General features: G+C 40.4%; 1 protein-coding gene across 1 annotated transcript in view; it reads right to left on the bottom strand.

The window, feature by feature from the left end:
* TEKT2 (tektin 2) overlaps window positions 1-14,910 on the bottom strand; it is a 1,280,616-nt gene that overhangs the window by 811,080 nt on the left and 454,626 nt on the right. The window lies entirely within an intron of this gene.

Raw genomic sequence — 14,910 nt, 5'->3', positions numbered from 1 at the left:
CACCACCAACACATACACAACACACACCTACATATGTGGAGGTCCTCCACATAAACATACCCAAACAAAGGAGACCTCTGAGGCAAAAACACACGTGATCTCCACAGCCCTCCACATCACATACCATGCATAGTCCACACACCTGTGCCTCACAACCACTAGGGATTCACCATAAATCCAACATATTAGTCATAGGAGACTCCATTGTGAGACACACAGATGTGCCTCTCACCAGGTTAGATAAGGATAAAGTCACGGTTAGTCATCTGTCAAGTGTCAGAATCCACCATATCATGCATGCACTCATGTCTCTCAACAACAGGTACTGTTATGACTCTGTCATAGTCCATGCTAGCATGAATGACTTGAGATGTACCTCTCTGGACTATATGAAGGGAGACATGATTGAGCTCGCTGATTATGTGTCCCAGGCAGATATGTCCCTAGCCTTAAGCAGCATTCTGCCATCACCCAGAATGATGCCCCAATACAAACAGAAAATTATTGACTTTAACAATTGGCTTAGTTTCTGGTGTCATTCCAGGGGCTCCAGTACCTGACAGCCTGGGAAGATATGATCGGCAGACCAAGATGCTTTGCTAGAGATGGCCTGCATCTGTCTCACCTGGACTTCAGGTTTCTGGCAAAGGCTCTTGCCTCCCCAAAGTGCCTTTTTAAGGCAAAGTGATGAGGTTAAAACTACCAACATAAAAATTTCAACAAAACACAAATTAAAGGTCATGCTGCTAAATGCTAGGAGTCTAAACATGAAACTGCATTCATTGCAAGCATTCCTAACTCTGGAAAATGCTGACATCTGTGCAGTCACAGAAACTTGGTTCAAAGCTGCAGAGAGCATCCCACCCTTACCTGGTTACTCATCCTATCGTACATTCAGACTCCAAACTGTGGGCAGTAAAGCCAAAGGAGGTGGAGTTTCAATATACATTAAAGACATACACACCTCTAGGCTGAGACACTCCAGGTGCAGTTAACCATTGACAAAGCCATATTCAAATCATAGCTAGCTACCGGCCCCCAAATCTGACTCAAGATGCCAAAACCGCCTATTTGGACCTGTTCGAATCTATCAAGACTCAACCTTTTACCCTGATCCTGGGTGACTTTAATTTATTAAACATAGACTGGAAGAACTACTCATGCCAGAACACAAATGCCCAGAGATTCCTTGATTTTGTCAATGCAAATGCCTTGGAACAGCTAGTCGATACCCCCACAACCACAAGGGGTGATAATATCTCGGACTTGGTATTAACTGACATGAGTAACCACTGCAGAATCCTTATAGTATCATCCTCCCTGGTAAGATCTGACCACAAAGTGGTCACTTTCAAAGTCACCATCTCCCCAACCCCCACTAGCTAGGATCAGACATAAAAACATCTCCAAAGCTGATTACAGCCTCCTGAGAGATGAAATAAACAGCTTCACAGCCCCCTCCCCCTTTGTAGGAACTGGAACCAATATCCAAAACTACACCAAAGCACTATACAAGCATTTATATAGATAGTTGGAATCAGAAATACCCGGCAGGACTAAGTCATCCTCCACAAGGAAGAGTAAACCTGCCTGGTGGACATCTGCAATAAATAAACTCTATAACAAAAGGAAAAAATTGCTGTCCAAGACCAAGAAGGAGTAGGTGCCCAATTAGAAGCAATGTCTCCTTAGCCTGAACAAGCAAATAAGAGCACTAGTGAAATCCTTCAAAGCACACTTCGAGTCCAAATTGGCCACATCTACTAGAGACAATCATAAGGCCCTCTTCACATATGTCTGCAACCTCAAAGGAAGCACCCAGATCTGTTCAGAACTGGTGGTCAAGGACACCACACATACAAATGCTGTAGATATAGCAAACTTGCTGGGAGACAGATTCAGTGAAAACTTTACCCCTCTGTCCCCCATCAGTAAATCAGGACATCCCCAGTACCTGCCTCCTTCCCCTTATATCTAGTGAACAGGTCATCACTGCTCTCTCAAAGGCAAAAAATACAGCCTCCATGGGATCCGATGACATCCCAGGCTGCATCCTACTTGAACTCAGGCAGGAACTTGCAGCACCATTAAGCACCCTATTCAATCAAAGCCTGAGTACTGGCTTCATCCCAGCTGAGTGGAGGACAGCCACTGTCATCCCTTTACACAAAGGTGGAGCGTCCACCGATCTGGGAAATTATAGACCCATCAGCCTAACTAGCCTAATCTGCAAGGCCATAGAACGGATTATCATGGACCCCATTAAGAAGGACATTGGCAACCTCCAAACACTTGATCCCACACAGTTTGGCTTCATCAAGGGGAGGTCATGTCTGCTAAATTTGGTTGACTTCTTTGAGACAGTCACCAAAGCCATGGACGAGGGGAAGACGGTGCACACCACCTACCTTGACCTGGCCAAAGCCTTTGACACTATTCCCCACTCGGGCATAATAGATAAACTTTCTCAACAAGCATCAATCCATATGTTACCAGATGGGTAGCAAACTGGCTGACTGATAGAACCCACATAGTCAAAATAGGGGAAGCCACCACAAGCAGTAGACCAGTAACAAGCAGCATACCCCAGAGTTCGGTCTTGGGGCCTCTGTTATTTGGGATATACTTTTCTGAGGTGCAGGCCAAAACCAGTGGGCTATGGCTGACCAAGTCTACAGATGACTGCAAGATGGGTGCTGTCATCAATTCCCCTGGTGATGTGGACATCCTCCAAGAGGGTCTCACTCAGACAAAGGACTGGTGCCAGAAACATGGCCTCAAGCTGAACACCAAAAAAATGCATCATCATCCCCTATGGGGAGAGTGACATCCCCACAAATCATCACATTAATAACAACGTCCTAAGCACTCAATCGGTTGCGTGGCATCTGGCCACCCAGGTTGATAGCAACCTGACTTTTGACCACCATGTTGCTTCCGTGGTACGGAAAGCCTTCTACATGGCCCATCTCATGTGTAAGGGTATCTCATCCAGGGACAAGAAGGTCATAACTTCCCTGTATTCTTCCCTTATACAGCCCATTATTGAGTACAACTCCCTTTAGGCATGTACCTTGCAAAGCACATGCAGCAGCTGGAGAGACCACGGCTGTTCCTCACCAGGAGAATCCAGGGCCTCAAACATCTACCATATATACACAGATAGGCTAAAAGCCCTATCCCTCTACTCAATTTCATACAGATTTCTCAGCGGTGACCTCTGTCTGGCATACAAGGCGATCATGGACCCTACCTTGATGGGACGGCTGCATATCTGCAAGTCAAGCTCCACTTGAGTAACCCGCACTCTTGGCCTCAACCTGGTCTGTGACATCAACAAGACTTTTTGATGGGACAGATTTGTGTCTCAGAGACTCCCTCATCTATGGAACAGACTCCTTCTCCACATCAAGCAGAATACCGCTTTACCCCTTTTTAAGCGCAACCTGGATAACTGGATGGGAAACAGAAAATATACCCTTGGGATTCCATCCATGTCCCTGCTGGACAGGGGCATTGGGTGCTGATTTGTCTAAACATGGGCTAAACTCTAGGCTAGGCTTATAAGGGCCTCAGAGCCAATAGCCTAGCAACCTCTTTTCATCCTATGATCCTATGAAACTAGTGTCACCCTGGCAGGAGCCGAAGGCAACTCCCCAGGACAGCTTAGAGCATCATCCTGACTCTGCCTCGAGGCAGAAGTTGGAGCCAAGCTGCCCAGCACCAAGGCTCCAAGAGGAAGAGATGTCTCCATGGGCATCAGAGTCAATACTACCCCCCCCCCCAAACTGGCACCAACTGGATCAGAGACGTCGACAAAGTAGAAGAAGGCCAAGCCTTCAGATCTGACTCAGACAGACTCAGGATTCTCAGGTCCGATGGCTCCTAAGCAGTAGTCAACAACTATGTAGGGGCTGATGGCATGCTCATAGGTCTGACAGCAGATGGAGACAGTATAACTCCCAACTAAATCTAGGCCCGGAGAAACTTCCTCTTCATCCTGCCCACATCAGCTTTGGTTAGGCTCCAAGATGACCTGCAAGATAATGACATAGATGGTGGCCTGAAAGTCCTTCTCAGAGACTGCTGAAGAAATGGTAAAAGGATCTGAGAAGAAATCAGCTCCAGAGTGAAGGTGGAGGAGAGGTGAGCTGGATATTTAGATATGACCATGTCCAGTTGAATGGATCTGATGGTTTAGAAATCTTCTAGGGTGGAGCTGAACATGAAATCGCAGAGGGAAAGTGATCAGGGGATCGTTTCCTACCCTCTTTGCCCCTGACTGATGAATACCCCTTAGCCTTTTCAGGAGGCTTTTTGGAAGGAGGGGTACCTCCAGCAGAAGTTGAAGAACTTGAAGAGATGAATGGTATGGATGGATAACAGACACTTCAGGACCAACTTGTTGTGGCACTCAGAGTACAAATGGGCACACTCCAAACAATATACACACTTCTGGTGGGCATCAGAGTTGGAGATCTTGTGCCCACAGTATCTGCATATTTAAAATCCAATCAGCTTATTTAACATTGTAGTTAACTGGAAAAGGAAAGGAAGAGCAGGAATTAAGAAAAGAAGAGAGATTAGCAATGATGACAATAACAGGCACAGCTGCCAACAATGGTAAGAAAGAGAAGTACCGATACAAAGATTTGGCAAATGCATAAGAGGCCTACACCAAAGGATTATCATAAACAAGAATAAACAGATTTTTAGATAGATAAATAGATATAAATGAAGTTCAAATGGGGAGGAATAACAAGAAAGAGTGTAGTTATTCATTATATAAGCATTCATTATCCCCCTTCATAAAGGAGGCAACAATTGCAACGTCAATAATTTTCGTCCTATTGCTATTCTATCCCCCATTTCAAAACTTCTGGAAAAGTGTATTCACCTCCAACTCTTGCCACATCTCTTAGATAACAACCTGCTAACCCCTACTCAACATGGATTCAGGCCAAACCACAGTACTATGACTGCCCTCTTATCCTTTCTAGAGACTGTCAATAATGCACGTGATTCTGGCCACATTGTCTCTACCCTACTTCTTGACCTATCCAAGGCCTTTGACACCATCTCACACAATCTGCTTTTAACTAAACTGTCAAAACTTAACCTCTCTCCCTCTTCCATAAATTGGTTTTCTAGCTATCTGTCAAATAGACACCAAGCAGTTATATGGAAGAAGGCTACTTCCCATTCCTTAGCACCCCACTGGAGTTCCCCAAGGATCTATTCTGGGCCCCCTCCTCTTCAATATATTTGTCAATGACTTTCATAAATCTATCCCTTTTGCAAACATCATCCAATATGCAGATGATTCCACCATTATCTGCTCTGCCATCTCCCCCTCACTGCTCCAAAACTTACTCAGCAAGCCTTTTCAATAACTGAACATTGGATGAAAATAAACCACTTAGCACTCAATGCCTCCAAAACAAAACTTATGGTATTCACCCCTTCCAAAGCTACCTCCTTCAATACCAACTCCTTCTCAATTACCAGCCTAAATAACACACCCCTAGAACTAGTCTCTGAAACTAAGCTACTAGGTGTACTAATTGACAATCGACTTAGTTACAATTCCCATCTACTACTAAATATAAAAAAACCTCAAAACTAGGCATGCTCGACCGTCAGAACCAATACCTTACAAGCTCCTCCAAAATTACACTCGCTTCCTCTTTTCTCATCCCCTCCCTTCTCTATGGTGCTCCATTACTGACTAATCTTCAGGCCTCCCTAAAAAAACAACTTTCTTCTTGCTATAACAAAATAGCCAAATTCGCCAACAGCCACAGGTCCTCTACCCACCATTGTTCTTCTCTTCAAAAATTAAATTGGCTTGAATTACCAAATCAGCTTACATATATTCAGCTGACTTTCGCTCATAAGCTCATTTTCAGCCCTTCTCTTTGTCCCTCCCTGTCTTCTGCCTACAAAATGCACCTACCAAACAGAGTCCTAAGATCTAACAATCAAAACCTATTAGTAGTACACAAACCATGTCATCCCCCAGGCAAACACTTACTATCTTTTAACCTTGCCCGTCTCTGGAACTCACTTCCTCCATCCATTCGTACTATCACTAACAAATACATGTTCAAAAAATCACTTCATATATATCTAAGATCCCAATGGGATTGTTCTTGCTCCCTCCCCTCATAGATCTATAACATTCCATCCCCCTCACACTTATCCTATTAAAGCTTATGTTCCCTCACTATAGTTATTTAATAAAGACATTCTGTGTTTCTTCTTCAATAACTTCTCTGATGGCATATCTCAATACTGTTTTTATTTTTGAATGTTTCTCAAATTTATGCCTAAATGTATTAATGTTTTATCTCTACTCTGTATAATTGTCTTGTAGTTATAGCATGTACCTAATTCTGTCTATATCGCAGCTTTTCTCCCCATTTTTTGAATGTTTCTCAAATTTAAGCCTAAATGTATTAATTTTTATCTCTACTCTGTATAATTATCTTGTAGTTATTGTATGTACCTAATTTTGTCTACATTGGAGCTTTTCTCCCCAGGACTCCATTGAAAACGGGTTCTTTTGGCCCAATGGACTATCCTGGTAAACCAACTGCAAATAAATAAATAAATAAATAAATTATAAAATATAATGAAGATAACACTTATCCAAATACAATCTAAACGCATGAGTTACGGAGACCATGTCCATTCGCTGAATCTGCAACTGAGATTTGAAGTAATTCTGACTAGAAAGGAAGATTAAGGGTAAGGGCAGAAGCTTGAGCTACATATCCTAGTCTTTAGAAGTGGCCAAAGTCAGATCCAAGGTCAGATGAGAAACCCATTGGTTGAGGAATGGATTAAAAAGACACCATCAGATCTTTATGTTATCAGAATTCTGTTTTGTTACTCTGGAAACTTTTGAAGACTGACGCATAAAAAAGCTGCTATGACGGTGGACAAGATCATTTGCCAGTATTGGGGGATAGGTACAGGTCACAACTGCCAAAATCATTTAGGACTGCCTACCATCTATTCCCAGAATAACATACACTGGACCCTCTTTGAATGACACCATAAATTAAGCCAATTGTTGATGTCAATAATCTTTTGTTTGTATTGCAGTATCATTTTCAGTGAAGGTAAAATTCTGCTCTAGACTAGATTTATACCTGTCTTGGACACATATTCTGAGAGCTCCATCGTGTTTATCTTCATATGGTCCAGGGAGATACGTCTCAAGTAATTTATTCCCAGGTGTACTATGACTGTGTCATATGTGTACTTTTAGCACAAACACTTGAGTGCATGGCTGATGTGGCGAATCATGGCCCCAACAGGCAAATGATCATGATCCCCCTCCTTGTTCAGGCTGGTGAGTGGTGCATCAGTATGCCTCACTACAGAATCACGTGACTAGCATGTTGGCATGAGTGGATGTTTGCCTTACAGGCTTTTGAGTTGCAACACTGAGTTATATACCAAGTTTTGTGGTGGGTGCTGTCTGAACTGTGTCACTGAGGTTACTGAGGGTACTTTTTTTTTGATTAAATTTAGGAGGCCTTTGTGGTTTACATAGATTACTTTTAAGAGCCTGACATATTTAGGTTTGTGAGATTTGTCTGCATTGTATGCGACATGTAAGGTGGAGTTGTGTGTTACTAACTACGCTTGTTATTTGTAATGACTATGTGAGAGCTTTGCCTCCACCAACATTATGTAACTACATCTATCACATACTCTGTCAGATTGTTTTAAGTATTAGGTGGTTATCAGTAAGCATGACACGATTGCTACACATTCTCAGATGCCCATTTCAACTAATCTGGCTACAGAGACAGTTTGAAAATGCAAATCCATGAATTCAGATGTTTACTAATGTGAGCTGCAGGGGAAGTGCACTAATGGGGTTGGAACTGATTTGCTAGAGTGTCATCTGTCTGTAGGTAATAATCCAGACATGAAGATCAATGCTCCTTTTAGCACAGACCAGGGGCTGTTTTTCCAACAACTAACTATTCTGAATACTACGGATTTGTGGAGCAGGTTATATGGGGAAGTTAAGGTTCTAAGTGCCTACGTCTATACAGTTTACAGTTAAACCCATCTCTTTGCAATCAACTCATAATAGCACAGAAGTACAAAAAATTTAAAGAATTCCACTGGCCATTAGCCAAACAGCACATTGCAAGGTTCCACAAACAATCAGATGCCTAGAAATGGATTAGCTCTTCCATTAATTTCACTGAAGTTTAAACAAAGCATTTCTAACTCAAATGACAATAAATGCCAAAAATAATTGCAGAGCTATTTCAGTAACTCAGTATGAAATGCAAAAGTACTTATCCTAGGTGCTTCTAGACTGGTAGAAAGTCAAAATCTGATGTAGAATAGGCTCAGTCAAAAGCATGGTTGCTTAACATTCCTGAGCTCTGAGCAAATGAGCACAAGTCCATGCAAATATGAGCAATTGAAAATAACACAGAAGTACTAAAAAATTCAAATAAGCCCATTAGCCAATAGTAAAACATTAAAATTCAGTGCTCCACTAGTAATCAGATGCCTAGAAATGGCTTAGTTTCTAAAAAAGATAACTGGCCAAAAGCCTTGCATGTCTCACAGGAGGCCTGCAGATGTTCTGCTTTACTTATGTATTTACTTACTGACATTTGATTACAAGGGAAAGTCCAACTGAGTAGGTGCCCATTTTCACTGCTGGCCTGGGGAGAAAAGCTCTAAAATATTACAAAAGCATACTGAGAACAATAATTTTACAATCTTCAAAAATAATATAAAACATCTACAGTTTAAATAATTATACCAAATTACACATAACGTGAAAGCATTGGTTAAGAATAGATGCAACTTACACAACAATTACTTAATATTTAGAGAAGCTGTAGCCATTTTACAGAGAAATTAAAGGTAAGTCACTATAATGCAAACAGGAATTACAATATGAAGTGCAAGAAAAATATGGCTATGGCATATTTAGAAAGAGAGCCAGGGGAGAAAAATTAACTGAAGTAAGGAAGTGAATGCAGAAGGGAGAGTAAGGAGGTGTAAGGTATGAGTAGGTACTTGTTCATATTTTAAAGATATAGTTTACCCAGAGGTTGAGCAAGAACAGAGCCACGTTTTGGCTAAGAAGTCTTTCAGAATGGTTTTAAAGGACTGGTATTGAAAGGTAAGGAGTTCCAGGCCTTAAAAACATGGTATGAGTACAGGCCATGGCTAGCAGATTTCATAGGTTTGTGGACAGAGAGGTTTTTTGGTCATTGGATTATAATGACCAATTGGAAACATAGTTGAGTAGAATGGTATTTAGTGCGTGACAAGCAGATGTATGCTGAATAATTTTATAGGTGCTAATAAACTGTGCATATGTTAGTTAATGGGGAAGATCTAACCAATTTAGGCTTTTTAGTGCTATAGAGTACTGGGTTCTGAAAAGGGGTATTTGCTGCAAATTTAGCCACTTTATTACAGCATTGCTCAAGTTTTGATTTTTGTGATGCCTGGAGGTTAGTAAGGATGGGAGCACCATAAAGTAGTGAGGGTAGGAGTTAAGTAGTGGCAAGTGTGCTTTTACTTGTGTTGGTGAGAACATTTTTGGCTCTCTAAAGCATCCCTAGTTTTTGGTGATTTTATGTGATTTTGTATATCTAGGTCAAATCTAAGATTTTCAACCACTATCATCCCTAATAATTTGCTATGAGAAGTGACTTCAATAATTGCATTATTAAGAGACAGGATTTTTGTTTTTTTCATGAGAGAAGGATTTGCAGAAAAAAAGAAGTATTTTTTGGGGAGGATGAGCACGGGTTGTGAGTTAAAAAGCCATATGTCAGTGGCTGTTAAACCTTCCTGAGTAATATCTTTGGAGAAGTGCCAGGTTGCCTGATATGCATATGAGTGTGGAGTCATCTGAGTATTGTATTATGGAGGCCTTTTGTGTGGATGTGTGGAGAGTGTTGGTTAGAATGTTAAAGAGAAGGGCACCAAGGATAGACCCTTGTGGTACACTGGTATTGACTGGGAGATGAGACGAGAGGGTTGAGTGCCATTTGTTAAGAACCATACAAGGGAGCGCTGAGATAGACCTAGTGAGGACATTTGAAGTAGACATTTGCTGTGACAAATTGTGTCAAAGGCTTTAGACAAAACTAGAAATAAGGAGGAGATTATTGTGCCATTACATCTAGATTTCTTGACAGTATCTACAAAGGTTAGAAGTGCAGTGTTAGTACGATGGGAGGGACAGAAGCCATGTTGTGTGGGGGATAGGAGTTTTTCCTGCAGAAGGTAGTTTAGCAATTAGTTTTGATTAAAATTTTCAAGTATTTTGAAGAGGGGGATATAATTGCAATATGTCTAAAGTTAGTGATGTCTGTTGAATTTATTCCTTTGTGTAGAGGGATAATGTGTGATTTTTTTCCAGAGGCAGGAAATGTGGAATTTCTGGATTAACCTATTAATAAGGATTAATACAGGACAGGCAATGCTACTGGCTACTATTTTAAGGTACTCACTTAGAAGGTCATCAATTGAAGTAGAGCATGGTTTGAGTTTGTTTGAGTAGTTTTATATAGGATGTGGGTAAAAGTCTGAAGATGAAAGTGGATGTGGTGACATGTGGCTATTGGGCAGGGTTGGGATTAGATGCTGGGGAATCCTTGGTTAGGGATTCTACACTATCTATAAAATAAGCACTGAATACTATTGCAGTTTTGAGTGGTGAGTAACTGGGAGAGGGGTTAGGGCTGATTTTTTTGCTGGGATATAAGACTTCTTTAATGGCTGACCAGAATTTTTAAGGTTGTGTTTAGTACTGTTCTACAAGTTGTTATAGTATATTTTTCTCTTCATTTACTTGTTGTTTAGTGTTGTTTTAGAGCATTCTGAAGTTTTTCAGCTATTCTGGTGTTTTACATTTTTGCCATTCTTTCCACACTTTTTCTCTAGCTTGTGTTAGCATTCTATTCTTTTTGGTTAGCCAAATTGCATTATTTGTTTTAGTCTTTTCTTATAGGAGGTGCAAGTTTATTTAGGATATTTAAGAAAGTTGCATTGAATTCATATACAGCATCATCTAAGGGGGATTTTTAGGGAGTTCCGGTTAATAAATGATAGGGTAGTAATGAATATTTCTGAGTTAAACTTGGACAGTTTGAGTGTTGTTTTATAAACATGCTGATTGACTGGATGTGTGAGATGTTTGGTTGTATAGCTTGGGAGGTGGTCACTGAGACAGTCTGACATTTTACATGTGGTGATGAATTTGCTAGGGTCAGATAGTAGGATCCGGTCTAATAAAGAATTGTATGTCTTGCTATTATAATGTGTGGGGGTATTAATTAGTTGTATGAAATGTATAAGTTCATGATAGACGCAGGGGAGTTAGAAGTTATATCTAACCAATTGAAAATGACATCACCTAGTAGTACTTTTCTTGTGGAATTGTTATGGGCATCTTCCAGTGTAGCTGTATTGCTGCCAGGAGCTAGTTCTTGCTCCAGGCACATGTTGCAGAGGGTGCGTGTATCCTTGGGCAGAATTTTGTGCCCACATTTAGAGCACGTTTTAAACTCCAAAGCTTTCTCTATACCATGAAACAATGATTAGACAAGAAATTAATAACACTACCTCAACAGAAGCAATAAAATATCCTGCAACAAGTAATTAGAGAAAATACTCTAAAAACATCCTAGACAACTGTAAGACAAGGAAGGAATATGGGATTATAAAAACTATGTGACAAAGACAGCACTGAGCCTTGGTCAATTAGGGGATGAGGGAAGAGGCTATAGGGAATTAAAAAAAAAAAAAAAAATATATATATATATATATATATATATATATATATACACACAAACAGAAAAAAACAGTTTTTTTGGGGGGGGAGCAGGAGAAACCAAAAGAAGTAATTTGCTGACTGAACAAGAAGAAAATGGACTTGAAAGAGTCACTTATCTGAGAAAATAACAGCGTGCTAGAGTACCACATCTCATGCTGATGGCAGCAAACAAGATCTGAGCAACAGTGAGACACAGGTGCATTGTAGGAGAGAGAAGACTTGAGTGCTGGAGAAATCTTCTTTAGAAGGGAGTTGCCAGCTTGCATCCACCACATGGGTAGATAACCAATACATCTAGGCTGACAGAGGGACAACAAAGGATCCATTGTTTTATTTTGTACATATTCCCAGATATTTAAATTATGCATTATTTGGCAAGTATATATAATATTCAGAATTAAGCAAAGGCTCAGCAGGTTTATGGCCCCAGTAGACGGATAGAATGCAGTTATAAATGGCAGAGCTGTGAATCCATAAGGCTTAATAAGTGTAATTAATAAAAGAGAAATACAAACCCCTTGCTATATATTTTTTCCTTAGCAAGAATATTTCATATGTGCAAGGCAAAATGATGTAAGAGCAAAGAAAACAAATTCCTAAAGAAAGATGCATGAGGTATCATTCAGCCCCAACACAGTGCACAGTTAGGAAGCTGACTAGGACAGAAATGCCACAGAGGGGATGAAAGAGCTAAATGATGTTTTTAACATGTGAAAAATATGTGAATTATTATGTAAAGAGGAATATACATTCTGTTTTAAGGAAGTATGGTATTTGGGCAAGTTACCCTTCAAGTGTAGATTGCTTTTTATAATCTTGACTCCTGTCTTGCTCTGCTGACCAAAACCAATACACATCATGCTTTAGCAGTTTTTTTTTCCCCCTCTGGCATTAATATCTTAAAACTTTGCTATTAGCTATGAGAAATCTTATAAGACCAGATATACAAGAAAGGTAAGCATTTACCCTATCAATAGAACTGGATAAGCAGGTTCACCCTCAGTAACAGTAGGACTAAGGTCAGCATACAATAGAAAGTTTTATCATGTAAAAATTTCCAGGCTGCTTTGTTTATGCCTATTCCAGAATGTACCAAGATTTGTAGCAAGCCAATCAAAGCAGATAAAAATGAGTAAAATGAGTATTATACCTCTAGGCCAAAGTAAGAAGAAAGGATGAGGATGGATGGGAAAAAAGGAAAGGGATAGTCCTGCTCATCCAGATATATTATTATGGTAAGTATACAGCTTTCATAGCTGGTACAAGCAGGTTCATCATCTGTAGTAGTTGGACAGCATCCCAAGCTAATCCTACTGGGCAACCTTCCCTATGAGAACATACCTTTTACAACACAGCCCTCAAAGCGAAACCTAAACTTAGATATGTCATCCATCTTACAGTTCCTTGCAGAGGTATTGATTGAAGACCTGACAGCTGTTGCACAAATATCATCTAAAATCTACTTCAGTACATACATATACACACACACACACACACACACACACACACACACACACACACACACACACACACACACACACACACAACCTACACCACAAAAGCTATGCCCTAATCTAGCCCTTATCTAAACTTAACCAACAAGTACACATGCACAAGCACACACACACACACACACACACACACACACACACACACACACACACACACACACGCACACACGCACACACGCACACACTCACACACACACACACACACACACACACACACACACACACACACACACACACACATACACACACACACTCTTTCTCTCTATCTTTCCCTCTCTCTCTCTCTCTCTCTCTCTCTCAGATACCACTTTACATGTTAAAGAAGAACTACTTCTCAAATAAACCCTGTCCCTGTGGAAAATGAGACAGGGTTAATTAACCATAAGAGCTTGCAACTCAGATACTCTTCTTGCAGAAGTCAGACCAATCGGTAAAACTGCTTTCCATGTTAAGCACCTCAAATCAACCAGGTTAGCCGCTTCAAATGGAACAAGTATTAACTTCTCTAATACAAAATTAAGCTCCCAAGGATAGGCCACCACTTTACTTGGAGGCCTACTAGGCAAAACCCCTTTCAAAAACATTTGAACATGAGACTACATTGAAAGAGGATGACCCATGGGCAGACATGCTGAAATGGCCGATAAATAAATCTTGATAGAGGAATAAGAAAGGCCATAGGACAGTAACTCAGACAAATATTATAAAACCAGAGAACAAGCAGCCCTAAATGAATGCCAGTTACAGTGGATATAAAAAGTGTACACACCCCTGTTAAAATTCCAGTTATTTTGTGATATAAAAATGAGACCACAATAAATCATTTCAAAACTTTTCCCACCTTTAATGTGACCTATAATCTGTACAATTCAGTTGAAAAACAAACAAATCTGTTAGGGGAAAAATATAAAAAATAAAAATGTACAATACGCTGGTTACATCAGTGTGCACACCCTTAAACTAGTACTTTGTTGTAGCCCCTTTTGATTTAATTACAGCAGTTAGACTTCTTGGGTACACACCTGCCATCAATTAAAGAGACTCTGATTAACTCCAAATAAGGTTCAGCTGTCCTAGTAGGATTTTCCTGACATTTACTCAGTTGCCTGCTACAGCAAAAGCCATGGTTCTCAGAGAGCTTACAAAGCATCAAAGGGATCTCATTCTTGAAAGTTATCAGTCAGGAGAAGAGTACAAAAAAAATTCCACAGCATTGGATATACCATGGACATAGTGAAGACAGTCATCAAAAAGTGGAGAAAATATGGGACAACAGTGAAGTTAAAAATAACTGGATGTCCCTCCAAAATTGATGAAAAGATAAGATGGAAACTGTTTAGGGAGGCTGCCAAGAGACCTACAGCAACACTGAAGGAGCTGCAGGAATTTCTGGCAAGTACTGATTGTGTACTACATATGACAACAATCTCCCGTATTCTCCATATGTCTGGATTATGGGGTAAGGTTGCAAGATGGAAGCCTTTTCTTACACAGCAAAACATCCAGGTCAAACTAAAATTTTTAAAACAATAATTCAAGTCTCCCAAGAGCATCTGG

Source organism: Protopterus annectens, chromosome 1.part2, assembly GCF_019279795.1.
Source record: "Protopterus annectens isolate FY-2018-M chromosome 1.part2, PAN1.0, whole genome shotgun sequence".
In the NCBI taxonomy this organism is placed as follows: domain Eukaryota; kingdom Metazoa; phylum Chordata; order Ceratodontiformes; family Protopteridae; genus Protopterus; species Protopterus annectens.
Note: the sequence above shows the minus strand (reverse complement) of the source record. Positions and strands in the feature narration are given on the sequence as shown.